This window comes from Zosterops lateralis (genome assembly GCF_965231275.1).
Source record: "Zosterops lateralis genome assembly, chromosome: 7".
Classification (NCBI taxonomy): domain Eukaryota; kingdom Metazoa; phylum Chordata; class Aves; order Passeriformes; family Zosteropidae; genus Zosterops; species Zosterops lateralis.
In genome coordinates this window covers 13,161,764-13,181,088 of record NC_139767.1, presented here as the reverse complement: position 1 = coordinate 13,181,088, position 19,325 = coordinate 13,161,764, and the positions used below count along the sequence as shown (strand labels likewise).

At 39.1% G+C, this 19,325-nt stretch overlaps 1 protein-coding gene across 2 annotated transcripts in view; it reads left to right on the top strand.

Annotated features, from left to right (window-relative positions):
- PARD3B (par-3 family cell polarity regulator beta) overlaps positions 1–19,325 on the top strand; it is a gene marked incomplete at its 5' end in the record, with an annotated part of 392,787 nt that overhangs the window by 268,927 nt on the left and 104,535 nt on the right. The gene's annotated exons all lie outside the window — the stretch shown is intronic.

Genomic DNA, 19,325 nt, shown 5'->3' with positions numbered 1-19,325 from the left:
ATCTTTGAAACTATTGTATATTAGTTTCCAGAATATCAAGTAAAAGGCTGTGTCTCTGTTTCTTGACAAACTAACTATTTCTGTCTTTAATATAGAGAACAACAAAAGATTAGGAGAGGAGGTGATGGATTTACATGCTTGCATACTATAAATCCTCTAGGGGAGGGGAGCAGGAAGATCCTTAGGGACTACATAGGCTTAAAGGAGCTTCTTGCCAGTATAATATTCTTGTCACATCACTACATCTGCCTCATCTTCTCAAGGTCACATAGGCACTCAAAGATGTTGAACCAGCCCACGTCTGGAAAAAAGCATGTTTGACAGTGTATTGTTATTAATGGCTTCATGGGACACCAAGACCATTTGTTGATCTTGGCTGTCAGTTTATTGTCTTTCTCAGTCTTTGTTTATTTTGTGTACGTCAGCCATTCACTGTGTACCTTGGGACACAAATTGCCTATAACAGATCAAATTTGCTGGTCAAAGGTTAAGTCACTCTCATGAGGCTGTTTGCCTGTGATAGCACTGGTGTCTGTTGGCTTTGATACCATAGGTACTGCAGTAATATTGTAATGACTTTGCACAATCATTAAAGCTCAATAGGCAGTCCCAGCATTCCAGGTAGAAAACAATAAATTCCTTGGTCAGTTTGGCCGCTCATTACTCAAGTAGATTCTTTTGTGAGAAATCCTGTGTGTTGTCTTTAGAAAATGCAGGTCAGACTGAAACCAGGAGAATGATTCCTGTGGAGAGAAGTTTGTGTCTACAGGGGCTAACATTTTATGTTGTCCAGCCATGTTAAACCAGCTCCATCCTTAAGTGTCCACATAAGTAAATGGAAAATTATGTTGAACATCTAGGTTTCTGTTTAATATCCACCATGTGGAGCAGCTACAGACCTAAACCAGGAAATATGGAAATCTGTGATATAAATCAGAGGAAATTTCATATTTAGCATTGATCAGAGAAGGAGAAAAAAACCCAAAATTAAATTAGTTGCATAAAATGTGCTAATTTATAGGCAAAAGGAAAAGATTATAAATCAAGCACGAAGTATGAGGTTTCCCTCTGTTTGTAAATATTGACTGAAAATGAGATTTAAAAAGCAATTAAAAATTAAAAATTGTGGTTGGTAACTTTCTCAAGGACCCAGTTTCAAAGGCTGACCGAACAGAAGAGTGAGACCAAAATAAAACATCAGGGAGGAGGAAAAAAAAAGCCAGCCTGGAAAACATGTCTGTATACAGATAATTGAAGCTGTGAGATTTAATTAAAATTGCCAAGTGGATGTTGCTATCAAGAAGGAGGCATTGAGACTTAAACAGAATTTCTCTGAATGTTTATGGGGAATTTTAGGAGCAAGATAAGGACAAGAACAATTTTACTGTTAGCTATAGAGAAAGGTATTCACTGAAAAACAGTTCAAGCTGTGGGCATTTTCCAGGACCCCTGGGTAACAAATTTCAAGGATAACCAAATGCTCTATAAAAGCATCTCATGATCAATTGTATTGAATGGCACAGAGGAGTTGCATTGAATCAACACAGATGACAATCCATTTGGCTGAGCAAAGAAAGATCGTTACAGACCTTTAATACGGCAGTTTTAGTTCTGTGTCTGTCCATTTTGGAACTTGGACTTCTAATAATTGTGTTGGTCTCTTGAAAAAAACGAATCTTTAATAAAGTCAATATACAGTAGCAGTTCTCAAACACAGAACAAAGAAAAATGATAAAGTACAGCAGCACTCAGGTTTTATAACCTCTTACTTTAGCAGAGATACCATTTTCGCATTTAAATGACAATAGAAGTCCAGGTGGTCAGACTGCATTTTACACAGCCAGCGGTGAGGTTTAGGATAAAAATGTTTACTGTTTCATGGCGAAAGTAGAAGGAATCAGCTGCAGAAGTGATCAGACCTGATTGCAGAAAGTGCAGCAGAAATACCAAGTGAAGCGGAGCAGAGTGATCAGAAGGAAGGGTTGGGGAACCTAAATAAGCAACAGTCTTTTCAGAATAGTGGAGAACATCCTGGAGCCTTTCAGTCTTTCTGAAATAAATAACAACAGATGTTCCAAAGAGATATGGATTGGTCTTAAGCCACACAAATACAAACATGAAGAGGCTTTGTAGCAAAATTCTCTAGTCGAAGTTTGCTGAACTTCATGGAAGTCTTGTACTGGATGAGACCCCCAGAGTGTTCCTGTGTATGAAAAGCAGTAAGGTTGAAATGAGCCAGCATGAAGTTGTGATTAATGCTTTTTTCCCTTGGGTTATGAGGGTATAGGAGAATTAACTCTAGTTCCAGTTCTGTGTGGACTTTGGAGTGATGAATATTTTTTCAGACTTGCTGGGGAAATCCTATCAAGTGAGAACTTGTAAGGTCCACTTCTTCCCTGAACAGGGGACCAGTATATTGAAGGCTCTCTCTCTAAAACCAGTATATTGAAGTTCTCTATTTCTTTCAATAACTCAATATCAGATTTATTTTCCTTCAGAAATATATTTTAACTGGTAATCCTGAAAACTACAGTCTAAACTTAGAGATATTTCTGCTACTCATTTATTCTCACTGATATAAAAAGATGTCTGAGACCAAATTAATCTTGTAGCTGCATGTTTACAATCCCATTGTTTCTACTTGTGTTTCACAAAAATAATTACAGATGGAATTTGGTGTTTGTAATTCTTAAAAAAAGAACAAAATGCAGGTTTTTGAACATTATCTTTCCTGGGCTTTAGGGTTCAAATGACAAAAAATGGGAGAAACTAGTTTTATTTACTTTGTATGTGGCAGATTTCCCAGAAGCAGCAGATCTGTGAAAGTCCTATTTGTGCTGTGTAGCACTAAGTATTGGGTAGGAGAGGAAACAGGCTTTCTGTCTCTGGGAATTTTTAGATATTCCTATAATATTTTGCCTGTGTTCAGACAGTTTCAAAATTCAAATATTCCTACTGGGTTAATTCTGAAAAAGAAAGGGGTTTGGTCAGTTAAAAATATGCATTTTTGTTCTCATGTCTCATTTTTAGACCCTTTTAATAAGGACTGAGATGGATATTAATGTGAAGAGCCACTTCGTTTAAAATCCCTTACCATGAAAATACAAGAAAACTTGACAATTTAAAAAATCCATTTGTGACATCACTGAAGAACAAAGAGAAAATGCTTACCAAACAAACATCCAGTAGCCTCTTCAGTCTGCTCACTTAGTAAAGTGTACCATCATAGGAAAGAGAAAGGTATTTTATAGTACTTCAGGAAAAGGCCCGTAGCGTGATTATCATACCCAAGGTTTAACATCATTAAAAAGTGTGTCTGATGGGACTGAAAAATGTAACTTCTTTTGTATAGTCATTGCTGTTAATAATTTTAAAAATCTGGCCTATGCCACTTCTAGGACATAGAGCAGAGCTAAAAAGAACTTTTATGTGAAATCAACTCCTGATTCCAAAAATGTCTGTAGTAGTAATAATAAACTTCTGATAAGGCACTGACTCATGGCTGTGAGGAACAGATGGTGATGGCCAGTCGAGGCCCTGCTGCAGCCCAAGAGGATCTGGTAGGATTTACTGTGACTTTCAGAGTACTCTGTGGAAATCAGAAACCTGCTCAAAGTAAAACAAAAAAATCATGGGCTAAGAGACATAGGAAGGCCACTCAGCAGGTTCAGCTGAAAGGTTATAAGATGAAAATGAGTATTAAAGAATGATGGCAACTCTCCAGGTATGGAATACTAAGTGCAAAAATAAGGGCACATCATTGCCCTCCTTTATGCCTCTTATTTTGTTAAAAGTGAGGCTGTCACTGTGTGTCTTCTTTAAAGAGAAGAAGAATACTGATTTAAGGGCTCCCTCAGTAGTGCTCTTCTCTCTGGATCCCCTGAGCCCCACCCTGTGTTCACAGTGACAACAGTGCCCTGTCCTGCTGGGACATCACTCTCCAGTAGCCTTTCCCAGTCACTGCAAAGAAATCTATCATATAATGTGAGTGAATAAATAAAGGAAATACAGTTAGGGATAAAACAATCCTTTTTAATTCCCTTCCTTTGAGCCCTGCAGCAGGAGCTTTCCAGGTTTCCCCTGCCTGTGCCAGCCAAGGATGTATTTTCTTCAAAGACTGCCCCCCGTGCAGGATTTTCCTGTGTTGTGACTGGTTACAGTTTGGGCCCATATACACATGCCCTTCGCAGCTTGTTTCCAAAATGAAAGTTGGCATTATGCTTGTTACTGTTCAGCTGTACATAAAGTGAAACAGACTTTCAAAAATCATTTACAGAAGATCTGCTGTGATTATTGACATTTTCTGACAACCTAATTTTTCTTGTAAACCTTCTGCTCTCCTTCCACCTCTCGCCACCTCCCAATTCCTACCCTGGAAAGAGCAGAAATGTATTTGGGAAAATGAAAAAGTTATGAATCAAACTTTGGAGGTATTTTTTAATTGACCCTGGGTAGACATTTAGATGGAGCTGATAGAAAGGTTGCAGATGTTCTATATTAAAAAGTCTCTTTATATTAGATGATGCTGTGTCCTGCATCAAATGATTGAGTAGTCTCCTGTGGAAACATGCATTTACCAGTAGTACATTCTGAGCAGTTTCAGGTATGTACATATTTCATCTGTCACTGAATTAACCTGAAAAGTCTATGGGTAACCAGATCCCTGGGATAGAAGGGCTCACTTAATGCTTGTTTGATAAAGAACTTTTTTTTGATGCTAAAACTTAACAGGTTTGTTCTAAAATGAAGCCACTGATGTTTCTCTTGGAACTGTAGGCTGCATAGCTTAAAAGCCCAGCATGTCACGTAGAGGCTTTGTTCCAGTTACGTATTTCATTGTTGGCACCATGTAATGTAGACTGGTTTGGGGCAGGGTTTGGGTTTTTTTTGTTGTTTTTATTGTGGTGGGGTTGTTGCAGCGGGATGGATTTGATGCTTTTATTTTCATTTTTGGTGGTAGTGGTTTGGGGGTTTTTTTGATGGGTTTTTGGTTTTGTGGGGGTTTTTTTTAAATCCTGACCAAGAATGATATTAACCAAAACTGGCAATGTGCACATGGAGTTTCGTTGAAAATGGGTAATGCTATCAATGCTATCAGAGAAAAACAGTGAGAAATTCTAGAGACTGCAATTAAAAAATACTGATATATTCAGTATTTAGAGTAAAACAGTATGAACTAGGATTGAGTTTCAGGCTAGAGAAATGCTAACTTTAATTCAATTTGAAGCCTTTGTTACAAGCTGCCTCTTACAATATAGCTGGGAATCCATAATACTGTATAGCTTCACTTGCATTATATGAAAACATGATCATTTGCCTTTAAAAAAAAAACAACACTTCATTTTTAATGTTGTAATCTTTTAATAATGAGTGGCTGAACTATCTCTGTAATTCATTACCCTTTCAGCTGTTAGATGAATGGGATATGTTATGGTTTGTCATTATTCTCCATGGTGGCAAGGAGAACAGACTGGGGATTTAAATCGCCTTCCACTGCATGGGCTATAGACATGCTGATGACTTGCTGTGAGATTACATTTAGTTCCAGGCTCTCTGGTGCTTCACAGTGTAATGCATTCGCTTGCCATGATGAACAAAAGCTTCTGATGGTTTGTGTAGGTATACTAGGAGTGAAATGAAAGAGAAGGAGCAAAGAATGCAAGTAAAATGTTGCTTTCTTTTACAAATGACTGGTTGAGTACAGAGGAAAAAGTAATAAATGTATGTGAGAAGGGAAACAAATATAGTGGTTGAAATATTATATGGACATCTATGTGTGTGTGTAGATATATAATATGAAATACAGTATAATCTTAACATTGTTATGTACATACTTAGGACTACACTGGCTCATTACCCATTGCATCAAGGATGCTCAAGTGTTTATTATGCTATTTACCAAATTATAGCTATTTCCTGAACAGCCAGCCTCCGCTGAATATGCTTGTATTCTGTCCATCTTTAATAATGAAGCCTGCACTTTGGGGCAGAAACATAGTCTGGCAACGATCAGCAGGAAATAAGAGAGAAATTGGTAATCTCTTTAGCTTTACTGTTTTATGTTGTTTATTTGCCTCTCCCAAGCAGTTGTTTGGGGAGCTTGGGCAGCAGAGGTCAGGCAGCTGAATTTCTTAGTGGATATTAGGAACTGGCCTGAAGAACAAGCAGATATTTAGTAAGTTTTTTATTGCGGGTTTTTTCAATTGCATCTAAGATCTAGCTAGTCTACTCTGAATGGAGTGTTGTAATGATTTTAGTAAAAAATATCTGTATGTTAGTTTATAAATACCATTTATTTATTTCAACTTCTGCATAGGTATGTAAAATGGATTATAGATGAATAAACACTGCTGGGAGGTGGAGGGATTCAGAGGAGTTTTTGAATATTACCATTTATAGTGATGAGACTTCTACTTTTTTTCAAATATATGAGTCAGTTACACACACTGTTCCTTGTGCTTTGTAGCATTGCTCCAAAGTTTAACTTGGTAACGTCATGCTTAATCATAAATCTGACTTTATTTCATTTTAACATTCAGAAAAATACCCTCAATGAAATTTAAGGAAACTGTTTGGAATATAAATGTTGGCATATAATCCCTTCAGTTATTGAAAAAATAGTCCAATCAATCTCTAGGTTGGCTTTTCAGCTCAAAATGCCTTAATGTGACAGGAATGCACTATAATCTATGAAAGGAATGTCTTAATTTATCACAGAGCCCATTACTTTTGAGTTATATTTTGTGCTCTGGGTATCTGTACTTAATTTTTCACAGATAACATAGAATGAAGTCTTGCCTGTGATGTGTTGTAGAAAATTGAGTTTATTGTTTTCTTTTCCAAATAAAAAGTAGTTTCTCTTACTGTGGAGGTAAGTGCAGTGCCTCCTAAGTTTTTGGAATGTCCTTGTAACTACGAAACCAATGTTCTCAAGGTCTTAACAACCAGCTGTGGAAGCTGAGCACTTCTTTGTGAGGAGAATGTAGCTGGATCCCTCTGCAGGTTTAGGATTTCCCCCTCCACACCACTAAATTCAGCACTTCATACTCATTCCTCATGTACTAGAAGAGTGCTAGTCTGGATTAAATGCTTGAGTTTGCGTTAATACACTGAAGATAGATGTGTTCAGCATTATTCTGTGTGCTTGGGCTTTGAAGAACCTCCAATTCTATTTAGAATTTTGTATGATGAAGAGTTAAATTCTTTTTTAACGTACTTGAATCTACCCAAGACTTGCTGCCAATTTTTGTTGCTAACAGAGATGTTCTCCAGCCCCTAACTTTGTGCATCTGTATTTGATAAGGCTGGCAAATGTCTTTCATTAGGGTGGGTTTTTTTGGAGTGGCCATTCAGAGGCAACTTTCATCTGTACTCTGATGTGTGTCATAAAGAAAGGTTTTTCACATTAGTGAAGTGCTTAATTACATGGGAGCCGCATAGTTGCTTTGGGTTTTAGACTTACTTGGACTGTGAAAGTGAAATGTAACAAATGTTACCATCTGCTGTTCTCATCCTGCCCCTCTTTCCCTCTCGTTGCCCCAACAGACTCTCTTCCTCTGTTTCATCCTTATTGTCTGATTCAAAATCTTGTCGGGATACTTAAGGCATGTAGTAGCTTCAAGGCATAAAGCAGGAGATCAGGTTTTCCCAAACAAGGTTCCACACTTGTTCTGTGAATTAAGGGTTTTTACAAAGGTTAGCCAGAACTATAACAGCACCTTTTTTTTTTCTTCCTTGAAAAGTAAACTTGACACATCTGTCACGTCTGAGGACTGGAAATTTCTGGCTTCATAGAGGAAAATGTGTCACTGTGGTGTATGTCGTCTGACCTAACTATCCTAGAGATTTTTGTTCCATTTATCTCCTACACACTTTATATAATGAAGGAAGTCTCCCTAGGCATGATCAACCGCAGAGAGTGAGTAAAACACAATAGTTTCAATCAAGGTTTCTGCTAACCCAAGTCGGTTGTTACTGTTCAGTCAAAGGTGCTACCTTTCACCTTGGCAACCAGTAATAATTATTTTCTTCACAGACATTGTGTAGATTTTCACTAGCCACTGGTCACAACCCTGTGCTTAAATTTGTAAGATGCTTTTTCTATTTTAGTCCTAATGATTGATCCCTTTCAGAAAAGTAAATTTCCTATGACCTGAATTTCTGGAGTTCTGTGATGGTCTCCAATGTGAATATCTTGATAGGAAATGCTACAGATTTCTTTGTATCAGTCAGACTGTATTCCCAGCATGTGTGCGACACAATTCCAGCAAACCTGGGTTACTGTTACTGTAGAAATCTGTCCATAGCATGAAGGAGCTACCAAAAGAATTGAAGAGAAAGCCTTAAAACTCATATGCTGCCCAGTTTATTATTACTGTATTATGTTCAAAAGCCCTCATTTCCAGGCGCAATACAGAAATTGGAACCCAGCTAAAGTTATTTCAAGGAAGAAGGCAGGGAAAAGCATTAGTAATGTTTTTGAAAACTCAGTTTGGTTTCCCTGAGTACCCAACCTTGACCCTGCAACTGTTTTCTAGGGAGCACTCAAAAGTGCTCAGTTGTGGAGTTAAGGACCCTGGAAGCCCTGGCTTCACCCAACAGGTTACAATTCCACAGGGTAGCAGCAGTGCTGCTAGCAGGGGAGTGGGAGGAGACAAGGTGGTTGGGTTTCCTCCCATCTTCATCCCAGCAGACTACTCAGGGGCTGCTCTGGATAGCTCCTTCCAAGGGCTTGGGATGCTGGTGAGCAGAAGTTCTGGTCTGCCCTGGAGCTGTGGGCTGTAAGGTCAGACTCTGGTACAGGAGGTCAGGTGATCTGCTAAGAGTCACAGTTGGAGGCCTTTTTTATTTTATGTTAGATTGGTGTCAGACAAAAAAATCCCTTACAAATCACTGTCAGATTTTTTTTTCTTCCAGTTCTGCAGGGATCTGTGGGGGGCTTCATAGAACCTGCTGAAGCAAACAGCGACTCCACTCTGAAAATTGAACATTTAGAGCACATGCAAAAAAGAAAAGTGTAGCAAAGCTTTCTTTGGCAGTGCATGATGGTGTGCATTTTCCTACTTTTCCTACTAAACATTCAGTGCAGGCATGTTTGATTTTTAGTGTACCGCATTTCTGTGAACAGGGTTCATGTGGTCAAAACATGATCCTGAAGGTAATTTACCTTGTAGTTTTAATTGGGTTGTTACTACTGACGGAATAAAGCAACGCATGTCTCATTTGAGCAGATACAAATAGATACTTCTGCAGAGTTTTTTCTTCCTGTGCCTGCTTCTGGTAGTAGTTTTCTGACAATTATCAGGATGGCCCAGGGGCAAAATATCTGAGGTGAAGAGAGCTTCATTTTCTCTCGGGCCTTCTCCTTTTCGTCCTGTATCTGCCTTTCTCAGACTGGAATATCATTGTAGAAGCTTGATGCCCACATTTAGCTGTATTTTTTTAGCTAAGCATAAAATTAAAGACCCATTTTACCTTTCCTGTGTGGAGAGAGCAAGTCAGGGGGTGTGCTTTATATGCTACATGAATGTTAGTTACTCTTTTGTAAGAAGTGACAATAAACACACTTTTTAAAGAGGATTCACATTGAGGCAGGTCTGCAGTGTTGGTCTGGTCAAAGACTGTACTTTTCAAACAAAACATGTATCTGTCATAGCATTCCAGGCTACTTCTCTGTATGTGTGTGGCAGTGAATCTGTAATAGATCTTCCTTTTTATTTGAATTCTCTTACTTCTCTTTTCTCCTCCTGTTCCAATAATGTCACCACTTTGGTTAGATATTTCACTATGGAAAATCTTACATCCTAGAGGCAAGAGCTCCTAAGACAAAAGAGGATAAATAAGCAAAGGTAAAAATGTGCATTTTTAAATGTAGAGCAGCGAGGCCTAAAATGTGAGAGTTGCAAATGTAATAATGAAAATGTCAACAAATATGCAGATATATTATAATGGCTCTTACTGAATGAACTTGTACCCCAGCTGACTTTTGAGAGATGAGCTGTAAATTCTTTCCTTTTTTCTCCTGCTTGGGCTGTTCCATCCCACACATGCAGGTGTTACAGTATTACTTTGAAACTAGCTGTAGAGATGACCCTGGTTCATCTCCCTGGGACTGTGTAAAGCCCACATAAACAGAAAAGGGATGTGTTAGAAGCACTCATAACCGTTCTGAGAGGCCTAGGACTCAGTCTAGAAATGAAGAATATGTCAAAGGTATGGAAAGCTTAATTGACAGTCTTAGAAAAAAAACCAGCAACAAGTAACCTGATAAATGGCACAGACTGTTAATTAGATGTCTAAATTTACCAATTGTGTCAGGAAAATGAGGACAGTGGGAACAATATGTCCCTAAGCTGCTCACTAAATAACTGCTGTACTACTTATTTATATTTATCTGATGAAAAAGTACATGCTGAAAGTACCTCTGCTGAAAGGCAGAAATCTCTCCTCCGTCACTAGCCTGAAGCTCCCAAGCCTCTCTTCTCACAAGGCCTCTGTGTCCTGATATTCCCTTGTCTGAACTGATCACTGTAATATTTGGCCACAGGAAATATTAAGCTGTTAAAGAATTTTGAGATATATATATACAGGAGAGAACTGTGAGGGGACTTCTGAAGCCTAATGTTTGGTGAAGACTACTTATAAATGCCTGTTTGTTTCATCAGGAATTGGGCTGGGCCCACAGTGGTGAGAGAAAGAGAGAAGCTAGACTCCCACTTAGATTTCTATGATTTAAATATGTGCATATTTAAATAAGTGTATACTGCAAAATGTGATATGTTTACATATGGGTATTGGTTATGTGCATATTTAAATACATTTATAGCTAAGCAGGCACAAGTTTGCATCATACCTGCACGAGGACCCTGTTGCCCTGGTCCTGGAGATGCTTCTTACTGCACCTCCAGCCAGCAGGCAGCTCCCAGCCATGAGGAGCACCATGGCTCACATCCCATACCTCCTGACCTAGGCATTTGTGAGAGTCAGGAGAGATCATCATTTCAGTGATTGTTAATTGTCTCTTAATTAGAAGTAACTCCTTAAATTTCTAAGCCAGCCTACCATCCTTCCCTGTGTACCTGATGCTAGGCAGAGCCGACTACCTAAGAGATAATTATAATGTTTTGAAAGATAGATGTTTTACTTCTTTCTGACACTTGGAAGTGATAACTTTCTAGGTGTATTCTCCCCAGAGCCTGCTTTGGGCTAGTTGGTTTGGTTTTAATTCAGAAGGGAGCTGAGAAAGGACATGTTTGAAGCTGGCTGTGTGTGCAGAGTTGGGTGCTGAAGGTGCCTGAGTGTGCCCTGCTGTTGGCTGGAGCTGATGGTGCCAGTCCCTGGCCACAGCCCACTGTGTGCTTGGCTGCAGCCCTGCTCTCCTCTGCTTGCTGATGCAAGTGCTGCTGTGCCAGCCCTGGCTCCTGCAGTGCTGAGCCATGTATTGGTTGGAGCTGTGCAGAATGGCTTAAAAGATGTGTCGGGCACGTAGTCATTTGAATCCTTTGAAGGGAAGGTCAAGTACTTAATGCAAGCCTCAATAAGAGGATAATGATAATAAGAACTCATAGGAGTTACTGGTTGCAGATCGAAGATGTAAAGGGGGAGATACTGGGATCATAGGGATTGGAAAGATTTGGATGGGGTTTTTTTGCAACTGTAGCAGTGAGAAAGCACAGTGATATCTGAGGTAGCTGGGAGGAATGTGTTCATAGGACAGCCTTGGTAGAGAGATCCCTGGTAGTGGCTGGTGCTGATCCCCTCTATCCAGCGGCAGCTGATTCTCTGCAGCTCTTGAGCAATCTACACCACCAATGAGTTGCTAACAGGAAAAAATAGTAGCTAGGCTAGATTATGGAATATAGTCAAGTCTGCCTGTTCTGCAGGCATTATCAAACAGAACATTATGGACTTCTAGATTTGTATAGGTACGTTTCTGACATTGAATAAAAGTGGAGTGATGACATTTCTGCTATGAACACATTCTGCCTAGGAGAAGGGTGTTGAAAAAGAAAATTGGATAGCAGCCTTGCAACATCTTTTTTCAATGTGGTGTTGTACAAGACGGTCTTGAATAAGTGGGGATTTTTTTAAGAGTTCAGATGAGAAGTTCTAAGGAGCTCTTGAAGTGAAAGTAGATCGGATCAAAAAAGTTCTGAATAAATTCACTATATTCACTTTTCTTTTCAACTTTCGCGTGCCTGATTTTCTCATCTAACAAAACAAGTTCTACTCTACAGTTAATGGCAGATCAAAACAATCTTGTATATTCTGACTTCAGTCCCACTTGTTCCAATACTGATTGACATCTGTCAATACTGAGGTGGGGTGAGGGGTGTGGATAATGGTGGATCAGAATGCAGGCAGCGTAGCTGAAAGCTGGTTAATCTCAGAGTAGCTAATACAGCTTATTACTTCAACCTTAGCACTACCTCAAGGCCTCCAGCCTTTGCCCAGAAGAAAAACTTCTGCGGAAAAGACTCTTTGCATCTTACTGCTTCTTTGGCAGCCCGTTGCTGCCACATGCTGACTGGAGTCCTAGGCTTTGTTGCTGCCTGAAGCCAATGGGATATCCCATTCTCCTAGTGATCAGAAGGCTTGCTGACTGAACTTGTGCACAACAGTACTGTTTTCTTTTTTTGCGTTTAATTTGTTCTAGATGAGGGTAACAGACAGAAACAGTAGGAAAGGCAGAGCTGTGAGGATCCAGCCAGATAAAGAAGTTTCAACTGTCAGTTCTTGAGTTTTGTTCTGAGCTGCTGTTCTGTGAAATGGTAAACTCTGCATCTAGTGGGGGAATTAAAAAGATGGGCTGGAATGAAACAGACCTTTCTCTTTTGGCCTTGCTTCAAGAAATTCCTTAGGATAGCAGTGATTGGAATCACAATGACATTCAAAGCTTGTCTCCTAGACCATGCTCGAATTCAGGGAGCCAGCTACTAGTATAAGGAATGCCCAGGTGGAGTGTTGTTCATGCCTCTGTTCATATTTGGCTTTAACCAGTTGTGCTAGTAACACAAATTGGAATGTGGTGTCAACTAAATACATGTTTAGAAAATGCTGATAACAAACATAAGATCAACTCACAGGTCAGGATATTTAGTGCACAGCTTTTTGCTTTTCAGACTCTCCATTTAATCTTCTGGATATGTCTTGAGCAAGATAAGAACCTTTGGGCACCTTCATTTCTTTTTTAGTTTTTCTTTTGTTTCAAACACCACTAGCCACATTAGGTAAGATGAAATTCTCACTGTCTTCTGCGTAATAGGAAAGTACCCTGTTTGGAACCAGTTTTCAACCAATCTGTTAAATACTAGTGATTTTTGTTAAAGATTTCCAATAGAAGCACTAGGGCATTCGCTGGCTTTTACAACTTTGGTTATTAAGAGAATATGCCAACTAATTGCTAGAGGAAGTATGTCTAACAGTACAAAAGATGCAGTTGTTAATTCCAGCTATTGTGGGTGGACTTGGGGGGAATGTTTTTTCCACATGTACAGCTTTTTTTTTTTTTTTTTTTTTTTTTTTTCCAGTTATTGAAATCCAGGATCTTGGATTTGACTCTGATTTCTGCTTTACAGAATCCTGTTGCTTTTTTTCCCCCCAAGAATCACTGGACTATATTTGTAATGATACTTGTCTTTTCAGCAGCAGCTGGAAAAGAAACAGTGGTACAAGTGAGACCGGGGGGGCAGGAAGATGTATGACTGCTGGGAGAGGGGTAAAAGGATTTCATTTTCCCCACATGAGAAGAAAAACTGAAGCCAGACAACTGGGCTTTTTAGTTATAAGACCATGACAAAATAACATCATCATGGCACTCTAAATCAATAATACAACTTCGTCTGAAATTCTGTACATCTTTAATGCAGTTGTCTAGATACACAACAATAAGACTACAAAGACAACTCAATTATCATGACAAAAAATTGTTTTAAATGTTGTAACTAATAAATCAAAATAAATAGTGGTATAGAGAGATCAAATGATGATATATATAGTTGATAAATTAGGCACTCTTTTCACTCTTTGCTATGACAGGAGACCAAGCATATAGCAAAGATATGGAAATGCAGATGCTTAAGTTGTTTCACAGTCAGGTCTCTAGTTTGTTTTACAGATTAAATACTTTCAGCTAAATGTAATTCATCAACTCTGAATGCTTGTGTGGTGCAATTTGTGTTCATATGGTTGTGGGGGTTTTTAATGCAGTAAATTTTTGGGCCCATTGCCAAAACATGTTTTTCAAGAAGTGCAGAGTGACTTCTCCTCCCCTATGTTTGTGAAGGTAGTTTTTAAACAACGATTTATCAAGTTAAGAAATAGAAACAGTACATGTGATCAGTTGCAGTTCATGATGAATAAGCAGAATGTTCATGGTACTGAATACTGATTGTGTTCAGTAATTCATGGGTAACTTGTAGGCCAGAATTTTTCTTTACAAATTGTTTGATGGACAATGGCTAATGTCTAATACATTCAGGAAAGACTGTGATTGTATCAAGCACAGTTTGGAAACAAAAGAGATGTAGGTTCATTGACTGACTACACAGCCTGGAGTAGTTTTTTATCAACACCATTTAGTTTTTATTCATGCAGTGATACTTGGCAGCTCCTGTGGCAGAGGTTTTAGAGATAGACAGACAAACAGACTTCATTTTTGTTGTTCAGCCTTCTATGCCACTGTGGGCTTTGAATTTAACTTATTTTAATCACCCTCATAATGAAGATCATTTTTAGAGTAACTTCTTGGAGCTAAGATGGTAGCATGCAGAATTTTTAAGGTGTCTGTTCTCATTTAGGACTTTTTGTAAAATTAGCACCAGTGGTTTGGTATTGCAGATAGTTGAATGAGTGTATATAACTTTAGGACATGGAGCTGTGGAGGTAGTGAGAAAAGAAGTCAAAGCCTTTGGTGACCAAAGTGTTCCTGTATCTGAACAAGAAAACAGAGATTTCTCCCCACACTGTCACAAAAAATTACCTGTCCGGCAATGTATACAGCAATAACAAATAATTATTTTTTAAATAGTGTATGAACATTTGTGTTTGGGAGTCAGTGTGTGAAAGGCAAGAAATATGCAAGAAGGAAAAAGCTTTGGGAATCTGGATTGTTGATGATGTTTGTGCAATTTCAATGTACGTGGTTGTAGTAGCTAGCAAAGTAAGGTATTTCATTGTTTTAAACACTACTCTAGCAATTTTCTCTGAGTTTGTCCAGAAAAATTTATTTCTTTATCTGATTATACCAAAATTACTTCTTCTAAGATTCAAGAAACAAGAGTGATTGCCAGGTTTTCACTGAAAGCTTCCAAAAATTTTTTCTCGCTCACAGTTCATACTGTTGCAAACAGATATGACAGAGCTGTGTATTTCATATAATTGACTAAAACTTTCAGTCACTTAGTTCTTATATGTATTTTTTATTTACAAAGTGGTACCAAGGAAAAGTATGTTCAGTTTAGCTTATCAGCCTGATGAGAAAGCCTGTTGTTTAATGATGGGATGAAGCCTTCCCCATCCTGAACCACTTTCCTTCAGCTGTCAGGGCCACATTTTGTGAGTATGTTTGAGTCCTTTGCTTTTTCCTGTATTGGTTAGTCACTCTCTCTTGGCATGAAAATAGCAGTAGAGTCCCAGAGGGTTAGCAGTCTGGCTGGCTGGTTTTTTATGTGCCATGTAGGATTACTCTTGCTGAAAATAACCAGTAACCAAAAGCCACAATGTATGAGAGCTGAAGATATTATCTGAAAGCTTAAACTCAGCTATAACTAGTCAATTTGATTCCTAATAACTATTTTCGAAATCCACCAAAACCTGGTGGCAGAAGAGCTTGGCAAACACAGGCTGAAGTTCACCTTCCCTGAACATCCCCATTTCCTAGGTCCTGCTCCTGACATTTCGCTTTGTGTCAGGTTTGCTGTACCGAGGAGAATAGGGAAGAGCTTCCTCTTGAGAGTTGTGGCAGAGGTTTTTGCTTAATTAACTGGCAGAGGGTATGTCTGAGAGTGACAGACAGTGCCTCCTTCAGTCCCCGAGTGGTGTTAATTTCCTGCAAAATACAGGGGAACATATTCCCATCAGTGTGTCCACACAGCTCTTAGTGATGCTAATGAGAGCTGGGTGCTTGTGTCAGAGGGGAAATTGCTATCTGTGTGCCAGGAGTGCATCCCAATTCACTGAACAGTGGAGTTGCATCACTTCTTTCTTATATATCGTGTCTTTCAGCAGCTTCATTGTTTTTTTGTTCTATTGCTGTAGCTATCCTAAGCCAAGGTTTCCTAAGAAAACCACAGAATAATCTAGTATCAGTTTTGTCAGTATGCCACATTAAGTGCTGTATTTCTGGGGATTTCTGGGAAAGTAGCAGAGGGGAATTTTGGCAGGTCAGTCAGTCTTCTAGACTTGCTCCAAAAAAATGGTGAATTTGTTTCATGCAGATAGTTGTTTGCTTGAAAGCTTCCTTTAGTACAATATGAAAGTGATTCAGCCCCCTAATCCATCACTGGAAGTCTCTGCTACCATCCAAGACACTTAAAGGAATCACATTTACAGTTCTAATTGATAGCCACTGTTTTGACAGGCAGACAGATTTCTCCTCCCAGTGGCTTCATGCAGTTGGCCTCCAGCAGACCTTACCATTAGCACAATTCTACTGAAAAGAATATACAAGCTCATAATAAATCTGTGGGGAAGGATATTAACCACAAGCTACGATGTCTAATCAGTAATGTGCAATAGCCAAGGCCAGGAAGGGAAGGTATTATTTATCAGAAGAACTGATTTTGATAGTTTAAAAATGCAAAAACATCTATTATTTGTTATGCCAAAACACATCTTTCAAAATACAGTATATACATAACTCCTCTCTTACTTTGGCATTGTTTTGAATGTTACTCCTTTGTAAAAATGCCAACTATAGTAAAGGCACAGAGGAGGAAGTTGTTGCTTTAGCTTTAGAAGTTCATTATGAAACCTAAAAGCAAGTCATCAAGTAGTTTTTTTGCCTTTACAACCTCCCTTGCCTATTCAAGAGCCATCTCTCTCCCTCTTATGTCTCCTTCGAAAGCATCTCTTTACTGTGAGTTCTCTTAGTTCAGAGTTTCTCAAGTACTCTGAACCTGAGCTCAAATGAGGCTAACTCATCCTGCTGAGAAAGAGTGGTAGCTCAGCCACTGGAGACATCTCTGCGTGTCTTCACTGCATATTGCTGCTCAGTGTCTCAGAAGAAAGAGTGCCCAAGACACATTCCCTTTGTGCAATCTCCAGCAGAAATCCCCAGGAAGAGGTATTTCTGTAGCAGTGCAGCAGTAGAGCATATGAAAGGAGTGTGGAGCAAGGAGGAGGAGAGCGAGCGAGTGTGTTGGGGAGAAGGAGGAAATGAATGAGGAGAGAACATAAAGGAGATGGGGGAAATAGTCAAGGGGAAAAAGCATCAGACCAAACTAGCTGGAAAGTGAGGCAGGTGGATATGCAGTGATAATGGAATCATAGCTCTGAGCTGAGAGAAAGAGAATAGGACCTTTTAAACTGAGCACATAATTTTTACCCTTTGTTTCTCAGTTTCTTCATATTGAAATAGATAGGATGATACATGCTCAACATTACCTACTCATTAAAGTCACTACATTCCGCAGAATGGAGCCTTCATGAAGACTGGAGTGTTGTCTCAATTGAAACAAGCAGGGGTGTCCTCTGTATTCCTGCTATTTTTCAAGGATGATTTTCCTTGGAGATCTTGTTGGAACCTGCAGTGTGCAAGTTTGCTTCATGAAAGTCAGATAAGCCCCAACAAATCCCCACTGTGACATGTAAGGGGAGGAAGGCACGTGATTTGGTTGAGAAGGTGAGCCCCGCAGTGGTGAGATGATTAGCAAGTCTGACACCTCAAAATATCATGGCTCTGAGTGCAAATGTAGCAGGTTTTCAGTTTTGTTTTGCAAATGTCGTATATTTAATTTGCCTCATGAGTTTTGTATCTGCAGTTCTGATAATGTCACAGTTCTATGTTGTTTTTCCATAGCCAAGAGGGCTGAGCAAAAAGATTTGTAGTGCAACTGGAGATTCTCATAAAGTGCATGAGTAGCTAAAATGCTAAGCACTGAATATCGTGAGAGTTATGATATGAGAAAAATGAAAAGTCCTTCCTCTGACAAACATGCATTATACATATACATATACATATACATATACATATACGTGTAGTTGATACTTGAGTGAATTCTGGGGAAAACCTGAAACAAAAGAAAAAATTCAGCAGCCTGTTTTTGTCAAGTTTGGCACCCAAAGAACTACCCTTTAGCTCTCTTCAGTTGGTCTTTTTCCTGTCCCACCTTTAAGTGGTTCTTAGCTACGTGCAGAGGGCTGGAGGTGCTGCTGGAGTGGAGGTATGCTGGCTCTCACTTGACTGCAGGATTTTGAAAACCACAAAGTCAGCAAGTAGTTCTGGAGAGGCAGCTGGCAACATTAGCAGACTGCACAGCCACTCTGTGTCTCCTACTTTGCCTTACTGACTGCACCTTAGAGGAATAGGTTCAGTCACAAACTTCATTTATGTTTTGCTACATGACAGAGAATAACAAATACTTAAAAAAAATAAATAGCAATCCTAACTGTCTGGTTCTTATCCCCTTTCCTGGGACTATGGAATGGAAATTAGAAAAGCAAAGTCAAGGGCTGGTTCTTTCCTTTTGCTTTGAATATGAAGTTACCATGCCCAAGACATGGATGGGATTATCGTGTTCCTCTGAGGTTGGCAGATTGCCATTTACAGACCCCTTACAGGGAAGGTACAGACCCCTGACAGGGAAGGTACAGAGAAACTATGTTTCTCTGCATGGTTTGGAACAGAATTAGTATTTGCTTCAGAAGAAATTACATGTTTGTAAAGGAAAACCAAGAGGGGAAAATAATTGCTGCTCTATGAAAACAGGGGCAAATAAGAATATATGGGAATAATTTCTTACTTTGGTAGAGGGTAGTTCCACAGTCTGGGGGACAAACAAGCAGTGCTTGTTGCATTGGACAGACCATAAATTGATTTTTTTTTCCCTCCTTCCGATCAAGCTGTAAATCATTGTTCTTGTTTACTGCAGGTTTTTCTTCTGCACTATGCGTAATGTAGGATGCAAAATTCTTGTCCTGGTGACCAAAAAGACTAGCAGTGTGGTCACTGGATGATTAAAATACCATTTAATGGAAACAGGTGCATAGCTGCCATTGAACATTACAATTTTTCTGGTCAGATAATAGTAGTAGTGACCCCTTTTCATAATTCTGCCTCCAGGACTCAGACTACCTCAGCATGTTTTCTAAAAATAAGTTCCTTG